The 24,244-nt window shown below is 39.2% G+C and overlaps 1 protein-coding gene across 1 annotated transcript in view; it reads left to right on the top strand.

Annotated features, from left to right (window-relative positions):
* The first annotated feature begins 4,857 nt into the window (after positions 1-4,857).
* Positions 4,858-24,244, top strand: part of LOC139149939 (fos-related antigen 2-like) — an 86,255-nt gene continuing 66,868 nt past the window's right edge. Inside the window, exon 1 of the transcript XR_011556170.1 lies at positions 4,858-4,999. The gene's annotated coding sequence lies outside the window, so the exon portion shown is untranslated. The remainder of the gene's footprint in view (positions 5,000-24,244) is intronic.

Below are 24,244 nucleotides of genomic sequence, written 5' to 3'. Positions count from 1 at the left end.
TACAAACATCCGTGTCTTTCATAGACTCGAACCTCTTCTATTCTCCGCTCTGTGCAAACCACATTTGCATATTACAATAGGGCCACATTTCAGCAATAACTGATGAAAATTGAATGGACCCAATGATTCGGCAGGGGGTTTTCCAGCTACCACTAGTGCAGGCAGTCCTTCTATTTAAACCTTACACGTAATCTCCATATCTCTGATGCATCAGCGTTACATGTGTGAAGACAGATGAGTACAGATGCTAAATGACTTTCCTATAAACGCGGAAGCATATTCCCATGCATCGTGCTGTTTACACTTCCTCGGCGGCATTATGTCTGTAGATTTGGTGTAAAGTCCCGTGACAAATTTAGCAAATGCAAGGACATGTCTTCCATTTGTTGCGAAGGACTGAAAACAAAACATTTGCCAACGCATCACCTCATCTGACAGACAGCACAGGGAAGAGTCAAGTTTATTTTTAGAATTTCCTCCTTTTCATCAGCGCATATGATGAGAGGCTATTTTATGCTGCTAAGTTATCATGTCTACAGTTGGGGAAAATGAGCTCACTTGATATCCTGAAATCTACAATTACATCCAGACAGTTTCTTAAAAGTCACGCTAAAATGTCACGGTTTGATCCTGTTCAGCTGATTTTGTAGAAATATACATCGTAGGGGTCTGGGGTATTCTAAATAAAAGTGGTATGAAGAGGGGACATTTGAAACTTCCTTTCAACCATAATTTGAAATATTAACCTCCCTCCCACTATTTTCATCTCTCTGACTACAAATCGGAAATCCCCGCTTCTCTTTCCTCACTAAAACTTCACAATGCTATCTTCCCGATACCAACGTTCTCAGCGGCGACCTTTGTAATCGGCAAAGCCGGCAGAACTAGCAAAAAAACCAAATTATACTCAGTTCCCTTCTCTATGATACGTGTACGCTTTTCTCAAGTTGTCCCGCTAATCAAGAAAATAAATTTTTCCATCTGCTTAAGAGAAAACTCTGCTGATACGGGAAAAATGCTCCCCCGCCAGTTCGCAAAGAAAGCTATCGCGAACACCTTTTTTGTGAACTGCGTCATCGACTGCCCCACGAATCTGGAGTCCTATGTGGCTGGTTTTCGAAACGTTTCGAATCAACGCGTGATTTACGCATGCAGAATCGTACCGATTGCGTTGAGGGTCATAGCGATAAAGTTCGGAATGCGCGTACCATAGTATTGATAGGCCCTCAAACACTAGCAAGGAAGGGCGCATGCGTCACTGCACGGTATTAGGGGACAAATAATTTACCAATAAATTGACCAACAACAGAAAACGATCCTGTTTCTTATCTTCTAAATGAAAACCACTTTAACAACTTTCCCGTTCTAGAACATCGAAATTTCTTCTGGAAATAAACGCTATCTGCCGGGTATTTTTACAGCCGAAAAATACCCTTTTTCTCGTCACCGTTTGATTTTCTCGGTGTCTGCCTCTGCATTTGTAGTCACTAAGCATGTTTGGGAGAACACAGGTTCACTCAGACTTGAAATTGTACTAGGAGTATACTTGCAATGTACACAGATTCATGCATTCTTAAGGAAAAGCCATTTCCTTACAAATTCACGCCGTCAAGCCCATGGCTAAGACCATTTGTATATGTTTTTCATTCTTTAGTATTTTATGGTAATTTGTCGAACTGACACAATGAGTACCAAAATTAATTCCACAAAACGAACGTAACGATAACGACCGTCTACATATGTGTAAAAAACAACATGTCGAATAGAATTTGAGATGGTCGGTGATAGAATCCCACATCAAAGGCACTTGAATTTAGTAAAGTGTCCGAAACAAAATCAGTTTTAACTTAATTGAACTTTTTTCACAAAACGTGAACTGTGACTCCGTGAATACATAGAATAAAAACATAACAAAAATAAAGCAAAAAAAGCAAGCAAACAAACAAAATCCTTGTCATTCTGGACTGTACTAGGGCTTAAAATGTGACTCCCACAAAAATAAAAGACGCACTAAAATTTAATAAAAATTCAATGTAGACTATTTTTCGATAGTCTCATCAAAAGACTATTCCCTCTAAAATTAAACTTTAAGCTTGTTTTTGATTGTCAAGTGTACAAGTTTGCGTTAATACAAAGTATAGGCTGACGGAATCATACGCATGTGTATACAGGAAAGCGTTTAAATATGGATTAACTAAGATAGTCATTTAATATTTAAATAAGAATAACCTTTTCTCTTTTTTCAATTTCGTAGGACGGGATTACAATACACGTCATCGTTATTAATTGATCAAAGGAAAATTGACAATGTATTGTCGCTTTACTCAGCGGATTAAAAAAAAAACATAGTAAGGACTGCTTTCGAATCAGGCTTTTTTCGGATAACGTCATGAATGATTCACGAGATCTGTTTTTGCACAAGCTTACACACTTGGGTGTTTGAGCTGACGGGGTAAACCGTGAGAAGGAAGAAATAGTTCGATAAGTCGCTAATATCGTACACACCAGTCTCCCAATCTGGGATAAATATAACTTTATGGCCGTACCTACCCTGGAAAAAATTACTCCGTGATCCCGTTCTCATGCACCACAATGAACACAAGAGATAACAGGGTAGAATCGTGGAAGCAATCCAAAATCATCGGATATAATCTGGAAACTTTAGGGTCATTGACACAATGTTACTTCCGCGTAATTACGGTGTGTTTCAGTTCTCAGTGATTGTAAAACGCTTCATTTAAAACAAAAACAAAAAAAAAAACAAAAAAAACAAACAAAACCAAAAAAACCCCACAAAACCCTAATTTGTAGTCTTCATGATATTTTGGATAGTGCGTGCTCCAAATCTCGTGTTTGTATTGAATTTAATTAGACTTCTAAGAGGCGCACCTTAAATATTTTGACAGAATAGTGAGAATGGGGACATGAAAAGTTTTTTCTTCACCTACCAAGATTGGAATAATTTTATTGGAGTACGCTTGATATGTGCATATTTTGTTTTATGATTTTCACGATTTTGTTTGTTTCCAGTAATGTGAATATTTTGCTGCATCAGCAAGTCATTGTTATTCACTTCAATTTATGTTTCGAAGGCAATCTATTTCAAATTTTGAACACCATCTTGTAGATGAATGAGTCATCCCAAAATAGAGTGTGTGGCATATTGGAATAAACCAAGCTTCTGATTTGGAAAGATGTCGCCAAGAGTGTGCACTATGATCATTTTGGCTCTCCTATGTGTTTGGTATATAATAGGAGGGCGCTACCTAAATACAGTGGGTTACAATCAGCATTATGAAATCAATGTGATCACCCACCAATACCGTCAGTCCTCGCTGTACACTGGGACTTCAAATGAGTCACTTAGCTCCAGTAAAGACCAGATTAAACTGCCGTGAGACCGCACGTCAGTATATGGTAAACATTGCAATAACTATCTCTTTAGAGTTTTATCTGCAGATAGTCCAGTAGCTAATGAGCGCTTTTTGTTCCGAAAAATGTGTTGTTCTCGAGAAGTATTGCAGTCTATCAACAGATCACGAATTCAAAATTGCTAAGAGCAATCTGACAGAACAAACGGAGACACAATGCATTCTTGGGGTGTGTTCATCTGTGATGTATCGTTTTGAGTAATTCTAGACAATGAGAAAGGAATTTGACAATTTGTGTAAATTCGATCATGAGATGGGAAAGGGGACATTTTCAAAAATGCAAGATCAGGATGCGAAGAATACAAACCGGAGGTCAAAAAGAGTATATTCACATGCAATGTATCGAGTGTTTTACTACTACTCATCCTGTGCTGAATAATTTAATAACGCTATTCTAATGACACACACATAACATGCCTCAAGTCAGTTTAAAATGATCCTTTGCTCCAATCAACATAAAGGAAACACAGTCACAGATGATCAGTTGAATTAAGCAGAAGGAGAGTATCTTCTAAAGTTTTTTAACGAAATCATTCATTCTTAAAACCCGTGTTGCCATAGTAATCAATCAAATATTTTGTATGTAGCCTGTATAGTGTTTAAAACATCATGTACTGTGTAGTCACTTGATCATGAAATTATGTCCTTTGTATGTGACTAAAATAGTCTCACTTTCAGCCTCGTTCCTCATAAATTTCTGAGCAGGAGAAAACGTCACAATCTATAATATTCTGGCCCTTCATGGATTTTACATATGAGCCATCAAAAAACAACTCCTTTCGGTAGCGGGCGTGTTTGAGGGCGCTCTTCAGTTTTCTTTGACTCAGTCCTCCGGTGTCGATGTCACAGACCAACTAACCACATAGCGCCACCACATCATCAGTGGGTAGCACATGAAAGGCAGGACAACAGACGGGCCCTGAAGTTTCGAACTTTGATCCAAACAAAATATAATGGGTATTTGTGAGAAAACTAAGTAAACTGCATATAAAGTTGCCGTCAGATTGGTGGTTCAAACACATTACCAGTGCATAATCGAGAACAAAATCCACAAGTCAAAGTTTGTATTTGACTGGACTTGACTTTACTACCTAACCTGCACATTCGACATATTGTATACACCGTAGGCATGATTAAAGTCTAAATACATAGCCTAACTGATTGTATAACCAGCAAAACATGCAAGATCATTCTAATGCTAACACAAAACAAAGGAATTTTCAAATTCGTAAAGGCCATGCACTCTAGCTGCGATAGTCATCGCCTCCTTATATCGCCGTGATAACATTTTCTTGCTGTCAATACTAATAATACGAATCTGTAAACATGTTACGATGGTAGGCAAAGTATGAGCCTCGACTATAGGACCTCGGCCCTGACCTCGAGACCAGGCCCCGACCTCGAGAATTCTAATGCGGTGCAGGTATGCAGAGCCCAAAGGATATTGATCATCGTAGCGGAGTGAGATGTTCCTATGCCGGATAAAAACTGGCATCAGAACGTTAAATACTCCATGTGAAGCGTCACCAACAGATCTGTCGGCTGATGGTTTGATGTCTACAGCTAAGGTAGAAAACACTTATTCATCTTTATCTGATAGTAACATTATTTTTTGACGCAAAGGCAGTGGCTATGAGGTCTGGTATTTGTTGTCGTATCATTGAGATCCGACAAACCGGTTACAAAAGCGTCCGACCATGCCAACCAATGGTTTTAAAGAAATTTTAAAAGGGGGAAGGGGAGGTGAAAGATATTCACCATTGCCCATCCTACGATTCGGAGGAGTTTATCTTTCGCCAAATAGCTTCCGCACTCAACTAGAAAATCGCCCCGCTAGTCATCTCCCTATTAGCGTATCTCCTCACTGGTATCTAAGCACTAAAACGCTCTCCGCTGTTCAGGTCATTTGTGAACTCCCTCAAACGGCCGAAAAGTTCTTCCTGTCGCCCGCTGGGATTTGTTTAAAGTTGCCGCTAGAAAAAATAGGAAAATGTCACCGCTCGCTGATGATAAGCGATTTTCCTGCCCGTTATTTTCCCACCGCGGCTTGTACCAGGAAAAATGCCCGCCAGCCTGTTACTAAGTTGCTCGCAAGTACTCTTTTGAGCGAGTTTTACAGCAATACCGCGACAACTGTTTAATAGTAGGCATGGTCGACCTATCTTTGCATGAAGCACCCACAGTCACAATTTAGAATTCACAATTTAGACAGGACTTATGTACTTTGCTTATTTCAGACTGTCCTCGAGAAACCTACTTATCGCGTCAATTTGCAATTGACAACCGCAAGCAGTTTCGTACATAGTACAACATATCATAGCTTCAGTATCATACCATGAAGTGTTCAACATTTGTCAGCCAATCTTGCAAGATTTCCTCGAGCTCGTCCCTTACGTTAGAAATCGCTTTTTACTGGAGCATTTAATGAATATGAATTTGGAATTACCCCCACTCCTGAAAATGGGATTTTAGGAAGGGGGTTAAAATGGGCTCTACGTTTTCCAGTGGAATCTTTCTGAAATATTGGGTTTCGAAATCTATTTTTTTTTAATTTCAGACAACGTATAATTTTCTAATAGTGTCCGTCCTGATTGCAATAACATAGAATTTAATGTTACTTTTAAAATATTTACTTTTTTAAAAAGTTTTAAATATCGAGATTTGCAAATTTAATTGGTTGACCTGGTTCCATTTCAGTAATCGCCTTCTTGCTGACTGTGCATTTATGTGAACGACGTGTATCAGGGGTTTTCAGTTTCGATTGGTACTGTAAAACATGTTTGTAATAAGACAACTCAATTTGTCTGACCTAGATCGCAAGTCTGCATGCATAACGGTCATTTTTGACAGATTGCACCGTTACCTGCGATCACTGAGTCTTCACGTCGACACATCGGAGCGATGCACTGATTTTTATTCTGAAAAGGTTAGAGAATAAACGCTACCATAGCTTTTCCCCTGTCGGTACACTATGATGTGGCACAGGTCACGTTAATTAATTCTGGCCGCAGGGTCAAACGCTAGGCCTAAAGCGTGTCTACTTGAAAGAAGGTCAGACTTGGTTAATCTACTAGGTCCGTTGTGACCTGGATTAGGAGATTATATTATCAATGCTTCGCATTTCCAGGAATCGCTTTGTGAAAAAAGGGCATAGCAAGATATTGCGGCCATAACACTTAGGACACATCCACAAGCAATCGTAACTCCCGCCACATGCGGGTATGAATGGCGCGCAATTAACGCCAAAATTAAGTTTTCACATTCGGTTTGAGTTGCTGCAGCTCTTTTGGCCATAAATCATGATATCATTTTTAAATACTTTCCATTTGAAGATTCGTATATTCGTTTGATTACAAACATAAGCTTATTTGTGTTTCGAGCAAGTACATTCGTTTTGAGTCAAACACTTCATGTGAAGAATCTGGCATTTTTTCAGACAAGTTATATCATTTTTGACCCGTCACACTTTTGATTGGTAGACGAGAGCGTTTCATTAACCTTTTTGTGAGGCAGAAAGACGTGCACAAGCATTCTGTGTGGCGCGTGTGGCAACCCCAGCCTTCTCGCTGTGAGTCCAGTCACTTTGCTGTGAGACTCCGCCAGCACCACGACGTCATGCCCTACGTCATTTAACGTCGGCAGAGTTTATGTGTGATTTACGCGGATCGTACTAAGGGGTCTTAATGATTCGACCCGTTTCCATCCTGATTCCTGATCTAGGACACAAGAAAAAGCAGTTTGCCATGGCTGCTGATATGAACGTTCAGGAACAAGTCGGGCTTTCGACGTCAATAACGCGCAGTTTTGCAGAAAACAGAGAACAACTTAAATAGGCGAGCTCAGCGGTCGGCTGACGCACAATGACTGAACGACGGAGAAGACACATATATGTATGAAAGCCCGCAAGGGACATTTTTGTGTGGAAAAATTATTATCTCGTGCGCACGAGATACTATCTTGTGCGGACATGAAAGTATCAGGTGCGCACCAGATAGTATCTCGTGCGCACCAGATACTTTCTCATGGCCACAAGATAGTTTCTCGTGCGCACGTGATAGTATCTGGTGCGCACGTGATAGTATCTCGTGGCCAAGAGATACTATCTGGTGCGCACGAGATAGTTAGTTTCTAGTGCGCACGAGATACATTCTGGTGCGCACCAGATAGTATCTCGTGGCCACGAGATACTATCTGGTGCGCACCAGATACTATCACGTGCGCACGAGAAACTATTTCGTGGCCACGAGAAAGTATCTGGTGCGCACCTGATACTATCTGGTGCGCACCAGATACTTTCACATGCGCACAAGATTGTATCTCGTGCGCACTAGATACTAACACGTGCGCACAAGATAGTTATCGAATCTTTTATTGCCTTGCTATTAAGGTGCCCACATTTCTAATTAGTCATTCATTGGCCATATCGGTTCAGTTTTATGTTTGTTGTGCATTTGAATAAATTATGAAGCAAATATTGAACTTAATTCTTCCTCTCGTTTATCATTTGGCTGACTTGTTGCGCAATACGCCTTGATAATGTGTAATCAATTTATGGTTAAAATTTAGATTGTATTGTTTCATTTTTTTTGAACAAATCGAATTATTTATTGCAAACCAAAATTATACCTCAGTTCCAGTTCAAAGACGTTGGGTGACGACATTACACTTTTCAATCAAAATCATTACAGAACAAAAGGGTACTACATGTACATCCTTTCTAGAACAACAGCTTCTTCTTACCACGTATTACCCGAGCACAAACAATAAGTCGTCCCATCGATTCTAAAACCTGTTAAAATAGTTAAACGATGTTTCAAGCACTTTACTGTGATGCTTATTTGTCTCATTATAAAGTGATAGTATCTGGTGCCCACCAGATACTATCAGGTGCGCACGAGATACTATCTGGTGCGCACGAGATAGTATCACGTGCGCACGAGATAGTATCTGGTGCGCACGAGATACTGTCTGGTGCGCACCTGATACTTTCTGGTGCGCACGAGATACTATCTGGTGCGCACCAGATACTATCACGTGCGCACCAGATACTATCACGTGCGCACCAGATACTATCTGGTGCGCACCTGATACTTTCTGGTGCGCACCAAATAGTATCTCATACGTGTCAGTCTGTATCGGCCACCATTGTGGTTCCTACATCAGTACGGAAACTGTCACTGTAGCTTTCACAACTCTTTCCTTTCCATGTAATATCTGAATTTGATTGACAGACATGCTTTTTAATTAATCTTAAAATTGTCTTGTGAACTTTAATTAAGATCATGTTGCTGGGCAATTTTGATGAAACCAGTGAGAAAAACATTTATTAGAGCCAGATCACTATGCCTTTGAGGTAGTCAAGTCTACTGATGATTCCTCAGACTGACATTTTCTTATCAACAGATTCAAAAGCTCATAAAACACTTAATGAAATTTGCACATCTTCCTACGGTATAATATTGGTCGAAAGGTACGTTTTTCTGGATAAATGTGACATCGGTAATTTCTCTCAGTGTCAAACATTCGATATGAATAACATATATTGCCACTAAGGATGAAGGAAGTATACTTTTATTTAAAAATCCGACATTGGCAATGTGTTGTTTAATGGGGATTGCTCATACAATGTCAACTGAGTCAGAAAGGATAGTTTCAACATGAAATAAAACATGCATCACATCGATAAATATTTCAGAAACCAGACGTAAATTGAACAGCTTTGCTTTGAATTAAATACACGGATAAAAAGAGTTTAAAACCAATTTTCTTTAAAATGATTGAGGAGATGATATTCCTTCAGTACAATTATTCTTGAGCACTAAGGGTGATTGCTACTCATTGAACAAATTGCAAAAGGAGAACAAGAAAGAGGTTTAACCTTCAAATCGGCAAAGTTTGACCAGGTGAATAAATTGAACTGTCAATGAGATGCAAGCTTGATAGATGCAATGATCAACATCCGATTTGCTCTTGCAAAAATAAACTAATACAAACTCTACAGTTCCCATTGTTTACCGTCTTTACTTTCTTTACTTTGTTTTGCATAAAGGCAGAGCAACCGTTCAGTGAGATGATAAACAAGTGGTAGAACAAAGTTTAATATTTGCTTCAAAATTTGCTGCCAATGCTTAAGAAACATAGAGAAAACCAATATGCCAACGAATGACCAATCAGAAATTCGGACACCTTAGCTAGGATTTAGAAGGTTCAATAACTATCACGTGCGCACCAGATACTATTACGTGGGCACGAGAAACTTCCTATCACGTGCGCACGCGAAAGTATCTCGTGGCCACGAGATACTTTCGCGTGCGCACCAGATAATATCACGTGCGCACGAGAAAATATCTCGTGGCCACGAGAACGTATCTGGTGCGCACCCGATACTATCTGGTGCGCACCAGATACTTTCACGTGCGCACAAGACAGTATCTCGTGCGCACGAGATAATAATTTTTTTTCTCACAAAAAATGTCCCTTATGGGCTTTCATATATATATTTCATGCAACTCATGAATACTCAAATTTGACAAGAAATCAGAATCAAATATGGCAAATATGGCTTGGAACTCAAACGAATGTGTTTCAATTTGGAACAAATGTAGGACTTAAGGCAATAAAACGTCGTTGGTATGAAAATGAGTTTACTAGAAAACACATAATAACACTTAACATTAGTTTGAAAATTTAGCGTCTTCACCGCGGTATCGCTAGATGGCGGCCATTTTTGAATCTATGATGAAGTGGCAAATTCTGGGATATCTTCGAGGGCGGCGTGCTTGATTTCCTAGCAGTCTAATTAATTTTATTCACACCTTTGTATGAAGTTGTAGAACTTTGTAACGTCCACAGTACTGATCTCTTGTCCGAGTCGTTTTTGACAAATGTATTCACTTTTATCATGTTTTTAATTCCCGATGCATATAATCATGCGAAACCAGGCCGAACTGCACGTCAAATATTTTCACTGGCTTGGAGTGTTTAATGAAAGCATTATGGGATTGTATGCAAGCGCAGTACAAGATCTGGCTGTTGACAGCATCGGCGTCAATACAACATTCAGCCATATCCAAACCGTGAGCGCAGTATATGCATATCTGTTATACCTATTTTAGCCAATTTGTGATTTGCTTTGGTTTAGTCTTTTGGATTTTGGAGACAGAGGCTTACACGCAGTCTCTCCGATTATGACAAAACTCACGGAAAATATTAAGGTAGTATGCACCTCGAAAGTGAAAGACTTTAACTTTTGCTCCAACTTTCCTCAAGGAATCTTTCAATCATTCTCTTTCAAAATCAAGAATAAAAATAGGGGGTCACCGTGCAAATTTTGGTACTAGAGAAACAAATTACCCAAGATTTACCGATATTAGAAATTCAAAATGGCCGCCATCACTGTGTTAATTTCGAAAAACTAAGCCAGTAAAAAGGTTTCTTTTACCAAGAGCTTTAAAATGAACCCCCACATGTGGTATATCAGTGGAGAATTGTAAAAGTTTGAGGTGCGTTCTACCTTAATCATGATTAGGTTGACATATGATGTAAGTTTTATAAGCAAGACGTTCTAATTATTAGCTCATTTGCACATTTAGTATATTTTTGTAATTAGACTATATATCAATGCTCAGATTATCGATGTTGAATGGACCTCTGCGATGTATTTATCATACATGGGTCTACTTCTTCTTTAAAGTTTATGAACAAGAAATTCTTATCAATATCTCATTTGCATACATAACTAATTTCTGTAATTTAGCTCTACATCACCACTAATTTAATCGATTATGAACAGACCTCTGCCATTCCTTGAATATACATAGGTTCACTAATTTTGTAGTTTTAATCAGCACGACATTCTAATTATTAGCTTTTTTGCATATTTAATGAATTTCTTGAATTCGGATATGTCAGTATTGAATGTACAATTGCAACAGACCTCTGCTATTTATTAATCATACCTGAGGCTTATTATGCTCAATGTCTTATGAGCATGCTAATTTAATTACTAGCTCATTTGCATATTTAACGAATTTCTGTAATTAGGCTGTGTATGAATATTGAATGCACTAATTTTGCATTTATAGTGAATGTTTGACCGGCATGACGTCCTTAATAACTTGTTCATTTGCACAATAATGCAATTTTATAATTAGCCCATATGTCAAAACTTAATGGCAGTAGTTGATTGAACTTCTAAAATATTGGTTATACTTAGAATTATTTGTGCTCAAAGTTTGATTTTCATGATGATGTTTATATTTATCACAATCACATTGTTAATGAATAAATGTAATTACTCTATATAAAAGCTACATGTCAAAAGTGAATCGAGTGAATTTGATCAGACCTCTAAGGTACAAAAAAACTTATACTAACATTAAGTCAAACTGTAAGTTCATGGGCATGACATATCAGTGGATTTTATCAGATTTCCGAGGTACATATCAAAGCTGAATACTGTGCATTTGAACAAGTACAACTTTGATGGATGTTTGATTGATTGATGGATAACCCGGATAATCCTGACAATTATATTCTTCTACTTCTATATCCAATTACTTTTACATTATGACATTAAACAGGTCCAATAATCGTTTCCATTCAAGGTAATATAATACCAGGTCAAAGGGACAATTGTGATTTACAAATTTAAGTAGGACCATCCTGAACCACTGATAGTTAGTGGTGGTACCAGGTGTCCGGAATGGGTAAGCGTACCCTGCTAGCATGCTACACCCGTCAGGATTGGTCCCAAAATTGTCTAAATATTGTATGAAAAGATACAGGATATGAATCACTGTAATAAGTCAAAGCCGGGAATGCTGTCGTTAATCATTTGAGTGACCGAGGTGTCATATTTGGCCACAATGTCGTCATATCGACCGTAGAACTTTTTGAAAGTCCTAACGAGTCTTTTTGTTGTGTATTCTTGTCTCAGTAATTTTGATGCCAATGAGCTGTGTCTCAGTTGAAAATAAGTGTAGGAATCACAAGCCCTACAATACCTGAGAAGTTGAGACACGTACACACCATAAGCAGGTGCAGATGGAATATTACTTGACAAGTGGGGATAATTTATGATTTCAAAATCGAAATCATCCCTTTTGTCATACAGCTTAGTGTGTAGCCCATTAGTACCCACTTGTAGGAACAGATCAAGATATGAAGCAAAGTTCCTACCCTCTGTAGTTTCTTTGATTTCCAACTCATGAGGGTAAATATGATGTAAGTAATTTGATATGTCTGGATTGTCTTGACTATTCAGATCATCGATATATCTGTTCGTGTTGTTAAAACGCCTTGCAAGTTCAAGGAATTAGTTTGATTTCAAAAATGAGCCAGGTGACCTGTAAAGTGTCAGTTACTCAGGATTGTGATGAAGTTCCATGGTTTAGTCTAACATTTAGTACTGATTTGAACAAACATCTTTGACTCCAAAATTGTCCCGATGACCTCAAAAGTATCCCCGGATTATTTTGAGGATTATATGCTCCCACTACTATATCCACCTACTTTAACATATTTGAAGGAATTTGTTTGACAGAAAAATATGCCAGGTGACCTGTAAAGAGTCAGTTACAGATAGGATTATGGTACAATTCCATGGCTTTGCCCAAAATTTAATCTTAATTTAAGAGGATAAACATGACCTCAAAAGTGTTCCCGGATAATTCTGATGGATATTCTTCCACTGCTACCATATATCCAACCACTTTTATGTAAATAAAGGGATTTGTTTGACTTCAAGTATGTGCCAGGTGACCGTAAAGTATTAGTTACTATTAGGACTATAGTGCACTTCCTTTGTCCAGCACTTAGTATTGAATTAAGAAAATATCTTTGACTCCAAAAGTGTCCCATGACTTCAAAAGTGTCCCTGGATAATTTTCATGGATTCTATTGCTGTATCAAACTACCCATACGTAATTGGAGGGATTTTTTTTACTTCGAAAATGTGCCAGGTGACCTGCCAAGTGTTAGTTGCTTGTAGGATTATTGTACACTTCCACTACTTTGTCAAACATTTGGTATTGTATTGAAAAGAATATATATGACTCCAAAAGTGTCCCATGATCTCAAAGGTGTCCTGGATAATTCTAATGATCATATGCTGCCTCTTCTAAATAAAAATACTTCAAGTTCATACTTAATTAGCTTACAGGCCACCGGCACATTGCTTGGAACATATGACAAAGAAATATTACATATCATGATTACACCAAATAAATGTATTACAATGTAAGGAAAAAGAGGAAAAGAAAAGTATTGATCTTACACTTCCATAGCTTCTTTCCTTAGTTCAAATGCTTTATAAATAAACTTCCCTAAATTACAAAGAATTTTGCTATCTTTAGTAGTAAAAAGCCGTATGAGAGTTTGTTGTACTTGTACATAATTGAAGGAGTGTATTTTATTTCAAATATGTGCCAGCTGACCTGTAAAGCGTCAGTTACGAATAGCATTATTTTACATGGTCTCGACTTTGTCCAACAGACATTGAATTGAAAAAGAATCTTTAACTCCTTATAAAGTGTCCCTATAACCTCAAAAGTACCCCTGAATAATTCTGATGATTATACTAGTAAGCTTCAGTGCTATATCAAACTATATTTGTCTAATTGGAGCAAAATGTGTCATTGTACAAGAAACCTTAATCTTTAATTTTATATTTAACTTGAATTATCAAATAGCAGTTAATACTTTGACTTCAAAGTTGTACTTATCAACTAACAAGCATTCCTATATAAGCAATGTATGTTTTGGAAAAAAACAACCCACTAACCTTGTTAGTTCTGTTCCAAGCTATGATTTGTGCTCTTTGAAGTGTTAAATATCAGCAAATACTATGACTTCAAAGTCGTCCCTTAGTATTGAATGTACATTCTTTAAAAACACTAGCCCCAGCCCTTGTTAATTCTGTTCTGTTCTTGTACTTTTATATCTAACTTGAAGTACTGAATAAAATAAATCAGTTTGATATCTACACATCGATATTATTTCAAATCTTTCCCCCAATTTTATGATATATTTTTCAAAACACTAGTTCCCCCTCAATAACTCGTTAGGGATCTAATCTTGTGGTTTTTTATATAAAACTTGAAGAATTAAATAGCGTCAACTAATATGACTTCAAAACTGTGCATGACTTTGAAAGTATCTCTTTATATGGTGGTCTATTTTTGAAAGAAACAAACAAAATAAAACTATACTCTTGGAAAAAACAACAACAAGAGCACCCCGATAATTCTGATAATTCTGCCTCGAGCCCTATTCCTGTTTTCATGTTTATAAGAGCAGCGATAAGTATGACTTCAAAATGTTGATATGACTTCCACATGCGTCATTTTATAAAGTAGGTATGTTTTTATATAGACACAAGCCCTCTCAATCGTTAATTCTATCGTCAGCCCTAATTTTGTATATTTTTTCAAATTTAAAGTATCAAATAGCAGCTAATATTACTTATTTAATGTCCATGTACTACAAAAGGGTCCATTATGCGGTAGGTATTGTCAGACTTGAGTTTAACCCCCTTTTTTAATGGACATTTAGCATGGGGACACCTTCGAGGTCAGAGACACTTTAGAGGTCTTAAAGGTCTGGTGAAATGGTCCCGTTCGTGTGACTGAATATCTTCCAGTGGGGTCAATACTATTACACTCGCAACAGAATTGCAACCTTAAAGTACGCTCAAGTGTTAATTTTTTTGATATTTCTATGCGCGGCTTTCATGGGGTCACTCAGGTCACGTCCATAGCGGGGTTGGCCGTCTGTGACGTCACAGGTGTGTTCATTTACATCGAATAGCGCTCCACCGCCTCCTTATCTCTGCCCGGTATTCGCTAACAAAACACTGTTCGCGCTTGCCCATTTGCCACGTTCGCCAATGCGAATCGAAATCCGAAGTGGCGAAAAAAAATCGATCCTAATTCGCCACAGCGGCGAAACTGATTTTTGTTTAAAAAATATGGTAAAATAAAGAAAAAAACGTGGGTTTTTTAGTCTTTTGTTTAATCTGCGCTTCTCTCTCGGCGATTCGCAAAAACTGTGTCTACTTCCGTATTATTGCGTTCTCTCCGTCGTACGTATTTGTAATCGAGCCAAGTCTCGCGAGAGATTTGACGTCGTTCAGTCTAGTGTACAGCATGCATAAATGGCTCGCGAGAATTGAAACTTAGACACACGCAATCGAGCCCTCGCGATAAATTTGACGTCATTTATTTTGTCTAGTGTACAGCGGGCATAGGAACGCTCGCTCGCGAGAATTGAAACTTTTGCTATACATAGCAGACATACGCATTTTAATCGAGGCAACAAGGTTCGGTGTTACAGTTGATTTACATTGCGGTCTAGATGTTCTGTGTTGTGCATTTTAATCACGGTCTTCAACATTCCATGTTGCGGTGGATTTGCATCGCGGTCCTCGTGGTCCGGTATTCCCCGTTGTTCTTCAATTTAATTGCCGTCCCAACGACGCGTTCCGTGTTGCTGTCGATTTGTATCAAGGAGGACTCTACCTCCATGATTTGTATCACGATCTCTACGTTCCGTGTTGTTGTTCGTTTTAATGGTAGTCTCAACATTCAGTGTTGCTGTTCATGCAGCTGATTTGCATCTTGGTCCCAACCTTCCGTGTTGTAGTTGTAGTGCATTTTAATCACGGTCCCATTTACGTTTTAAGTTACTGTCGATTTGCATTGCGGTCCCGACGTTCCGTGTTGTAGACAAGTGCATTTTAATGGCAGTCACAACGTTCAGTGTCAGTGTGGTGTTCATGCAGTTGACTTGCATTGCGGTCCCAACCTTCTGTGTAGCGAGTAGCGAGGCAGGCTCAGCCGAGGGACCGTGGCCGATCGTACGAACCAGCAGAGACAAGCACATTATGGTTCAAACACTCAACACTTGACGGGAACTTGAAAAAGTTTACAGTTGAGTCGTTCATGTTCTTGCCGCTGTCACAGCCACCAAAAGAACAACGTTCTCCCATAGTGAAGGAGGACACTGTCCTGATCATGTAAGCGGAAACCCTAGAAGTTACCCCCCGTAGGGAGCTTACGGAGGTGTGAAAATTTACTTCCCGTTATGAGATACGGCGTCGGGCAAACTTCGGAAAGCCGAAAAAAGTCGACTGGAGAGGCTCGGGGGACACGCCCACATTGCATTTTTCTTTGCCATATTTCATAATCACGCGCGCTAAACGAAAAAAGAAATGAATGTAACTGTTTTATAGACCATCAACTGTATTTCTGTGATTTTGCAACATGGGCATTTCACCAGACCTTTAACATACGTAGCATGCGCTCGCGCATGGAGGCACGGTTCCGTGGTGTGAAATTAAAGCTGACGGCGCAAATTGTTACTCTGTATGGCGCTGAAGTCATCAAAACACAATGTCAAAAAAGTCAAAAATATTCTCTGCTTTTTATATGATCACCATATTTTAAGTTACTTCATTTGTCGGAAGAGGTATAACCCGTTATCTGTGTGTCCTCAATGTTTCGGACATAGAGGTGCTTGTTCTTTTCTGTTTTCGTTGGTTGCTAGTCGCCTCACACCAAATTGAAGAGAATAGCAAAAGACACGCAAACGTGGGAACGTCGCCATATCTACATCACATTTTAATAAGTGTGGGTATAATTCGACAGTAATTTAGGGAACCGTTCTAGTACATATATTTTGCCACAGCTGGCACGAGCTCTCGTCCTATCAGAACGACAATGTGGCGTACTTGACACGCTGACACACATAATAGAATATGACTTTTCACAAAACTAAGCTAAGTACGTCGAAAAGTGCGAATAATGAGAGCTGAACCGTCAAGGCCTGAGCTGCAGAACAGTGACCATGAGCCACCGCGAGATTTTCTGTTTACCAATCACGGAAGAAAGTGTAAAATCTAATCCGATCGCAAACACTGTACCGTATTTGCGGTGACCTCATCGTTCCGAGAAAGATGTAAGGGGAGCTTTTCCCCACCGTGCTTTCCCAAGATGTGAACTTGCTTCCCATAAAAGTAGGTCAGTTGTCTCAAGGACGGGTTGACCTATACACGTACCGATTGATGTCCACTCGGTGCTAATAGTGTGCGTGTGACACTCATCCCTCGGTCTGACCGGCAGACTATATGTAGTACGTTGCAACACCGAGCGGTACTGGTACACTGGATGGTTTAATCGTCGAATAAGTTTATGTAGTGCTACACCTGGCGAACTGACCAACAACTACTGTTCAGTAAGTCATGATAACCTCAGGCACTCGACAATATATTGATGGTACACTTGAACGCGCCATGTTTGCTGTTAACGCTCAGGTCATATATTAGGTCAGACGGGGTCATCCTTATACTTTTTAGGAGACTCATTACATTAAGGATAAAAGCCATTTTCAGTTTCCCTTGTTATTTTTCGTTTCTAATTCACAAAATGATTATTTCGTAGCCACAGGCAAATTAATCGCAAAAATATACATTTGTAAAGGAATACGTTTTTAAGTTCATCTTCCTGAAAAATTAATTTCGAACTCTAACTTCTTCTTCCAAAACATATTATTTCTGTAACGAGTGTCCCAAATGTAGCACTTGATATTCAGCGTTACCCTTAAAAACATATCCTTTTGAAGTAGTTCTTGATCACGGTATCTACGTATTAATCTGGTTGACCTGATTCAATTTTAGTAGCCGCCTACTCTCTGGCTGTTTATTTATCTAAACGACCTGTACCAGCGGGTTTCAGTTTCGATCAGTATCGTCAAATCTGTTATTGACAAACGGAAATCGTTTGAAGTTTGACCTACATCGCTAACCTGCATATATGGTCCTCCTCGACAGTTAACACTTTTGCCGGCGATCGCTGGGTCTCCACGGCGTTTGCCCATGTTGGGACCCTCTGACGCTTTTAGGGTCACGCAATTCCAGCTACAGAGTTAAAGTTAAGTGATAGAGGTGTCAGGGTCAGCGTGTCTGCTGTATAGGTCACGTGATAAAAAGGGCCAGATACATGATCCTAGGAAGGAAGATATCGACAGCACATTTGTTTTTTCCATGCTCTGCCATTCTGAGAAATTCAATGCTTAAGGATAACAAGACATGAGGAAAGGAAGCTGCCATACCCCCTACAACGAAGCTACCTTAAAAGGCAATTATCTTCGACGCAGGCGCTTACGAACAAGATTTCGGTATTGCGTACAGGCTATCACAGGCGAGTGCTGTATGTTGAGCGAATTGTACCCAAAGCGTGTATGCCAGCATTCCCGCATTTGTTATCATATATATCATATATAATGTGTTTTTTCCGGCATTCATGGTTGTAAAGTGGTTTTTCCATTGTTTTAGCGCCCTAATGGAAAAAATAAAAAAATAAATAAATAAATAAAATAAAAATCGGGCAAACGGAGTAGTCACACAAGCATTCAGAACTCCAGGAAGGAGCATTGTAGACAGGGACGTGCGACTTTGCACGCGCCAGAAAGGTCGTGAATTTACCGGCGGTTCATGTCATAGGCTACACAGGTCACAGCACTGGTGTATAGGTTAAACGGGAATGATGCTTGTAACTTTTGATGGGACTGTTTAGGAACAATAAAATTTTTTTGTTCTTTTTCCTTTGAATGATTTCTTTTCAAATTCACGATAACTTTGTCCATATGTCAGGGTCATAGCAATCAGACAATAAAACGCAAACAAAAATAGATTTGTAAGTAGAATATATGTATACATAGTCACTGGCTAGACTCGTTCAGTAAACGTCCAGGGAACATCCAGCGAGCGTATTTAAACTGTGCGATCTATACTGGCGCACGATATGTTACCGCCTCTTATTCAAGAAACAAATCCCCCTAAGTTCAATACTGCAGGTCAAAGTGGATATGCGCGAGACCTCGATTGATTTGGAAAGACGTCGGCTATCTGTTTCATTCGTAACCACACCAATAACGTCGAAGAACCCGGTAAAACTTATGAAATATGTAACGCAGAGGAAAAAAATGAAGTTATACTCACAGTAAAACATACCAATGAAGTTTACGACGTGTTTGATTTTTCTTCATCAAACTTTTTTAGAATATCGCTGCTTTATATACCAATGAATAACGTGATGGGATATATCTGTCGATGTCACTGTAATCACGCAAGACTGATCATAAAGATCGGCATTCCGTGGGGACCTACCTTCTTCAGTCGTCACTGGTTATGTCTGGATGACAGCAAGAAATTTCACAGGGGGCGTATGTATCAAAAAATTCCACGTGTACTATCCTTACAGTCCGGTTTTATGTCAGTCTGTATGACGCTCCCCTTTCCCTGCTTCTGTTTCCCATGTACTTTTCTCCCTTCTGACAATCCGACTGACCCTCTGTCTCTCCACTCGTGACTCTTTGTTTTCCTTTCCGCCCCGGGGACTGATATTTGGACTATCAACTTGTTTCCAAATCCTTTCGGGTCTAACGACTGAGGGGGCTCATTTTAAAGCTTTTGGTGGAAGAAAAAAAATCGTCTTAGTTTTAGTGGGTGGTCAGAGGGTGCTGGGTAGTGAAATTGGTAGGGAGGTAGGTAGGTATAGAACCTGCTTGCTTTCACACTTGTATCAGTAAGTGCTTTAACATTAATGAGGACTTTATTTGTAGTAAGGGCTTACGAATCGTGTGTATACACAGCAATGCTTTATTCACAAATATTAGCAAATATCGATAGTTAATATGGCGTCGGTTTTGATTGAGTTAATGTGGTCCCTTCACTCTCACTCGTCCAGTGCGAGAAAACAGAAATCACACACCTTCGCACACAATGTCATGAAACAATGGCCGACAAAACTCGTCTATTTTTGTGTGTTATATAAATCCGAAAACAAGATGACCTGGTATATAACCAATAACATAGCTTATGTCAGGGGAACTTAAATTGCTCTGTGAAATCAGCATGTGTTTGCCACCATTAACTTAACGTCGGTTCGTAACATGGGGTAAATTGATGTATTCTTATTTGCCTTAAGTTTCAGAATATTACAAGCAAACTATTGATTATACCATTACGAACCAGAAAGAAATTTAGCGTGTTAACGAGTGCAATGGATTTATATGAGCGGAATGTTAATTTTGTTACGCCTGACACTCTCATCGACACAGGGGAAGTACATGTACGCATGCAGCCCTTGAGCAAGTGAGCGCCAAGAAACTGCTGTTTCCTTACAACGTTTCAATACGCCTCTTATCACAGTTCTTTAATTCAATGGCTACTATCCAAGTTTTGAAAATGGAAAGTTTCCAGAAAAGTCTTCCAGTTTATTTTCACCATTCACCGTGACGAAGAGTTCAGACACTACGTTACGACCGTGTCCCGCTACGATATACCAACTTCTGTCCAAACATGGAATAAAACGGCGACACGCTGACCATTTCAGTGAACATTTATTTATGGGCAAGGGGCGAGAGGCTATGCGTAGCCAAGCGCTGTAATTTTTCTTTCCTGTCACCCGAGCCAGTAAATATAGGTCATATCTTAGAGGGAGCCTTTATTTCTTTCATACCAACAAACCACAGAAAATCCACCTTTTTTAACGAAAATTGTATGTGTGACAAATTAGTTTACCTTAAAGCATTGATAAGAAAACTAGATATCTGAGGACAGCATCGGGTGCGTTCACTTGAGGTCTTTGTTTGTGAATGATACTTCAGTTGTCTCTTTATGTGTCAAAGTGACTAGCCAATGAAACATCTAGATATTAATCGGTCCACTTCTCTAAAACGCATAAAATTGAAGCGAGATGTAAATTGGCACCATTGCTTGATAACAAGTCCTATACGTACAGTGGTCGAAGCGCTTTAGTATACGCTTACTGTGTGCACAGTGGCCTTTTTCAAGTCTTAAGCTTGCCCCTAAGTTCTGTTTGTTGAAATGCCTCTCACTGATCTGTTCAATAGGTAATGCGAGGTGTGGGCGAAGCTTGCAAATAAAGTTTTCACATTCTCATCGACGTCGAAAGGGGGTCTTTGTTCACTTTCGGAAAGTACGCTATTTCATCCCAATGACCGGATGAAAGCCAAAACACTTTCTACAGCTAACCTATACGCTTTTTAATTCTACGAATTCTGTTTCATCCCACAAACTAATTTCATGTACAATGTCTGTTGCCATTCTTCTCCGGCGGAAAACTATTGCTTTGGAGCAGATGGGTTTGAAAATATCACACGCCATAAACGTTTCGAAGGAATCATCTGTCCACCGTATTTAGGTTTCGGTACTTTGCCTTTGTGCCCGGCCTTCGAAGAATTTGCTGCAGAGACGGTCCAGTACTTTGAAAAAATTGCGACAATTTGGCCGCTTAGCGGCCACACAGGATTGATGTGAATGTCTATCACTGTTTATTGTGCTCTGACAAATTTGAGTGCGATACAAGGTTGGAACCAGTCGTGAAGTTGTTTGGTTTTTTGTTTCAAAATGGCTGCCTATCGGCCATACTGTATCACTTTAAAGTTAATTTGATGTAAATAATGTTGATCATAGGTCCAAAATCAGTTATATGACGGCTGCGTTGCGGCTATATGATCACATCGTCTATAAAATTGGTGTCAATATGTATGTCATAGTTTTTAGGTATCATAATAAAGTTAGGAACAGTATCTGAGGCATATTTTAGGAATGGCTCAAGGATCAAAATGTGTTAAAATGGCCACCTCTTGCAGCCGTATTGGATACGGTAAAGACAATTATCCACAATACGGTAAAAACAATTATACGCTTACGTATGCAATATCATATTGTCCCCGTAAAACTTTGAATCAATTAGGAGAGTTTTGGACGTGAACCAATGACACGCAATGGCAACATGACGTCGACGGCCATGATTTTGGATCGGATCACGAAATGCTTTGTTCAGACTTAGAGAGAGACCACTCTGAAATTCTATTCCTTATTCCTATAGGTTTCAATTGCAAATATATTTTATCTACAATAAGTTCATTACGGTAACTAGTTCTATTCATTCTAAAACGCACCCGTGTTCTCATTGCCGTGCGATCAGCCATTTTTAAGGCACATGCATGGACACAGGCAGGTAGACGATTGTACCACATCTGGGTCTAATACCATGTGTTAACATATGGGCTAACATAACAGCTCCAGTGTTCTGTCTGTGAGATTAGAGGGAAAGGTCTAGATTTCATATCGTCGACGGAGGCAAACTACGCTGAGTGTTTCTTGTAGACTGTAGGATATTGCATTGCAACACCATCTATGTTTTAGGGGATTTTTAGTTTCGACTCGATGAAATAGTACAGACGATACATTGGGAGTGCAGTCAAACCACCGCGCCGTTGAGGGACCATGTTTAATGTTAACAGTTACAGAAACTGCCGTCGTGTGGCCACTTTCACTGGTTTCAGCAAAACAGTCATAATGTTGAGTACAAAAAGTGAAACATGTATTTTAGGTCAACCACATTCGGATCCACTTATCATGTTAGTTGGTATTGCCTGTATTAAGGCATGGTACCCCTGCACACCTGGTTAAGGTCCGTAGAATGCGCCTATATATAGGGGACAGACATTCAGACTCTCAAACTTGTACAATGCTTTTTTGATCTGCCACTTAAGGGGCTCATTTTGAAGCTCAATCACGATGAATATATATATAGAGCTTTCGCTGACTCGTTTTTTGTGAAAAAGGAAACTTCAATTTTGCCACAATAAGTTAAGAGAGGGGTTGTAGCCAATTTTGAATCGGAAAATATGTTTCTCTAGTACCAAATTTTGCAAAGGGACCCCTGATTTCATTCTTGATTTGCAAAGAGAAAGGTCCAAAGTTATTCATGGAAAGTTTGAGCCAAACGTTCAGTCTTTTAACTTCAAGGCGTGCGATACCTTAATGGGAATGCTTCAGTGCCGAAGAATCTCTGACACACATCGCGTGAGCAGGACTATTCCACAACCTTAGAATCCAACATCAGGTGCCAATAGGTGATTTAAAAGTCACAGAAAGGAACGAGCCGTTCGCTGAATTGCAAGGACGAGACTATGTTAGGTCGAAGTACATATTTGGCTTTAAATGGGGTGCATTTTGGACATCGAAAGTCTGATTGTGTACATTTATTTACCATCTGAAAGCACAGATATGATGTACACACAATCGTTTACTACAGATCGCAGTGAAGTTCAGTTTTACGTCAAAAAAGTACGTCGCTGTAGACATAATCGATATCATAAACTCAAATAATATTTGAAAGTAGGAAGTGTGATTCTTTCGGATAGAAAGTCAGAAATTATTATCGGTAAAAACTCGCGCAATGTACAAGAATGCTGTGTCGACGTCGTTTGCCAGAACGACATTCAGCTGGCCTACATTTGAGTCGTCAAGCACGCATTCACTGGAAAGGATGTGTTCATGTCGTTATGGAATGTTTCCTTTCTTCCCAGAGGGATATGTTCAGTACTTGGCAATCTTGGAATCTTAAGACAAGCACGTACAATATCTATGAAGAAAATACAAAGATTGCAAAGTTTGAACTTTTTATACGATGGGTTCTGGCACGCCACCATAAGTACATACTTGTACATGTATGTTCGTTACCTATGTAACCATAGTGATATCTAGATAGCGATGTTCTGAAGATCTTGTGATCACAATTCTGAATTGATGAACGAATATTTTATCCATAGCAGTTTTTGTTTTCATTCGTTTTTTCCTTGGATTTGAAGCTCGCGCTATCTTAGTATGTCTCAATACTGAACGCAAAGCACAGACAGTATCAACCAATAGTACCGATTGTAATGTTCAGTGTGTAAAGGTCATACAGCTGTGTAAAGATCGTACAGCTAATGACTGC

The sequence above is a fragment of the Ptychodera flava genome, chromosome 14, assembly GCF_041260155.1.
Source record: "Ptychodera flava strain L36383 chromosome 14, AS_Pfla_20210202, whole genome shotgun sequence".
Taxonomy (NCBI): domain Eukaryota; kingdom Metazoa; phylum Hemichordata; class Enteropneusta; family Ptychoderidae; genus Ptychodera; species Ptychodera flava.
The sequence above is the reverse complement of the archived record's forward strand: the minus strand, read 5'-3'. Positions and strand labels throughout refer to the sequence as shown.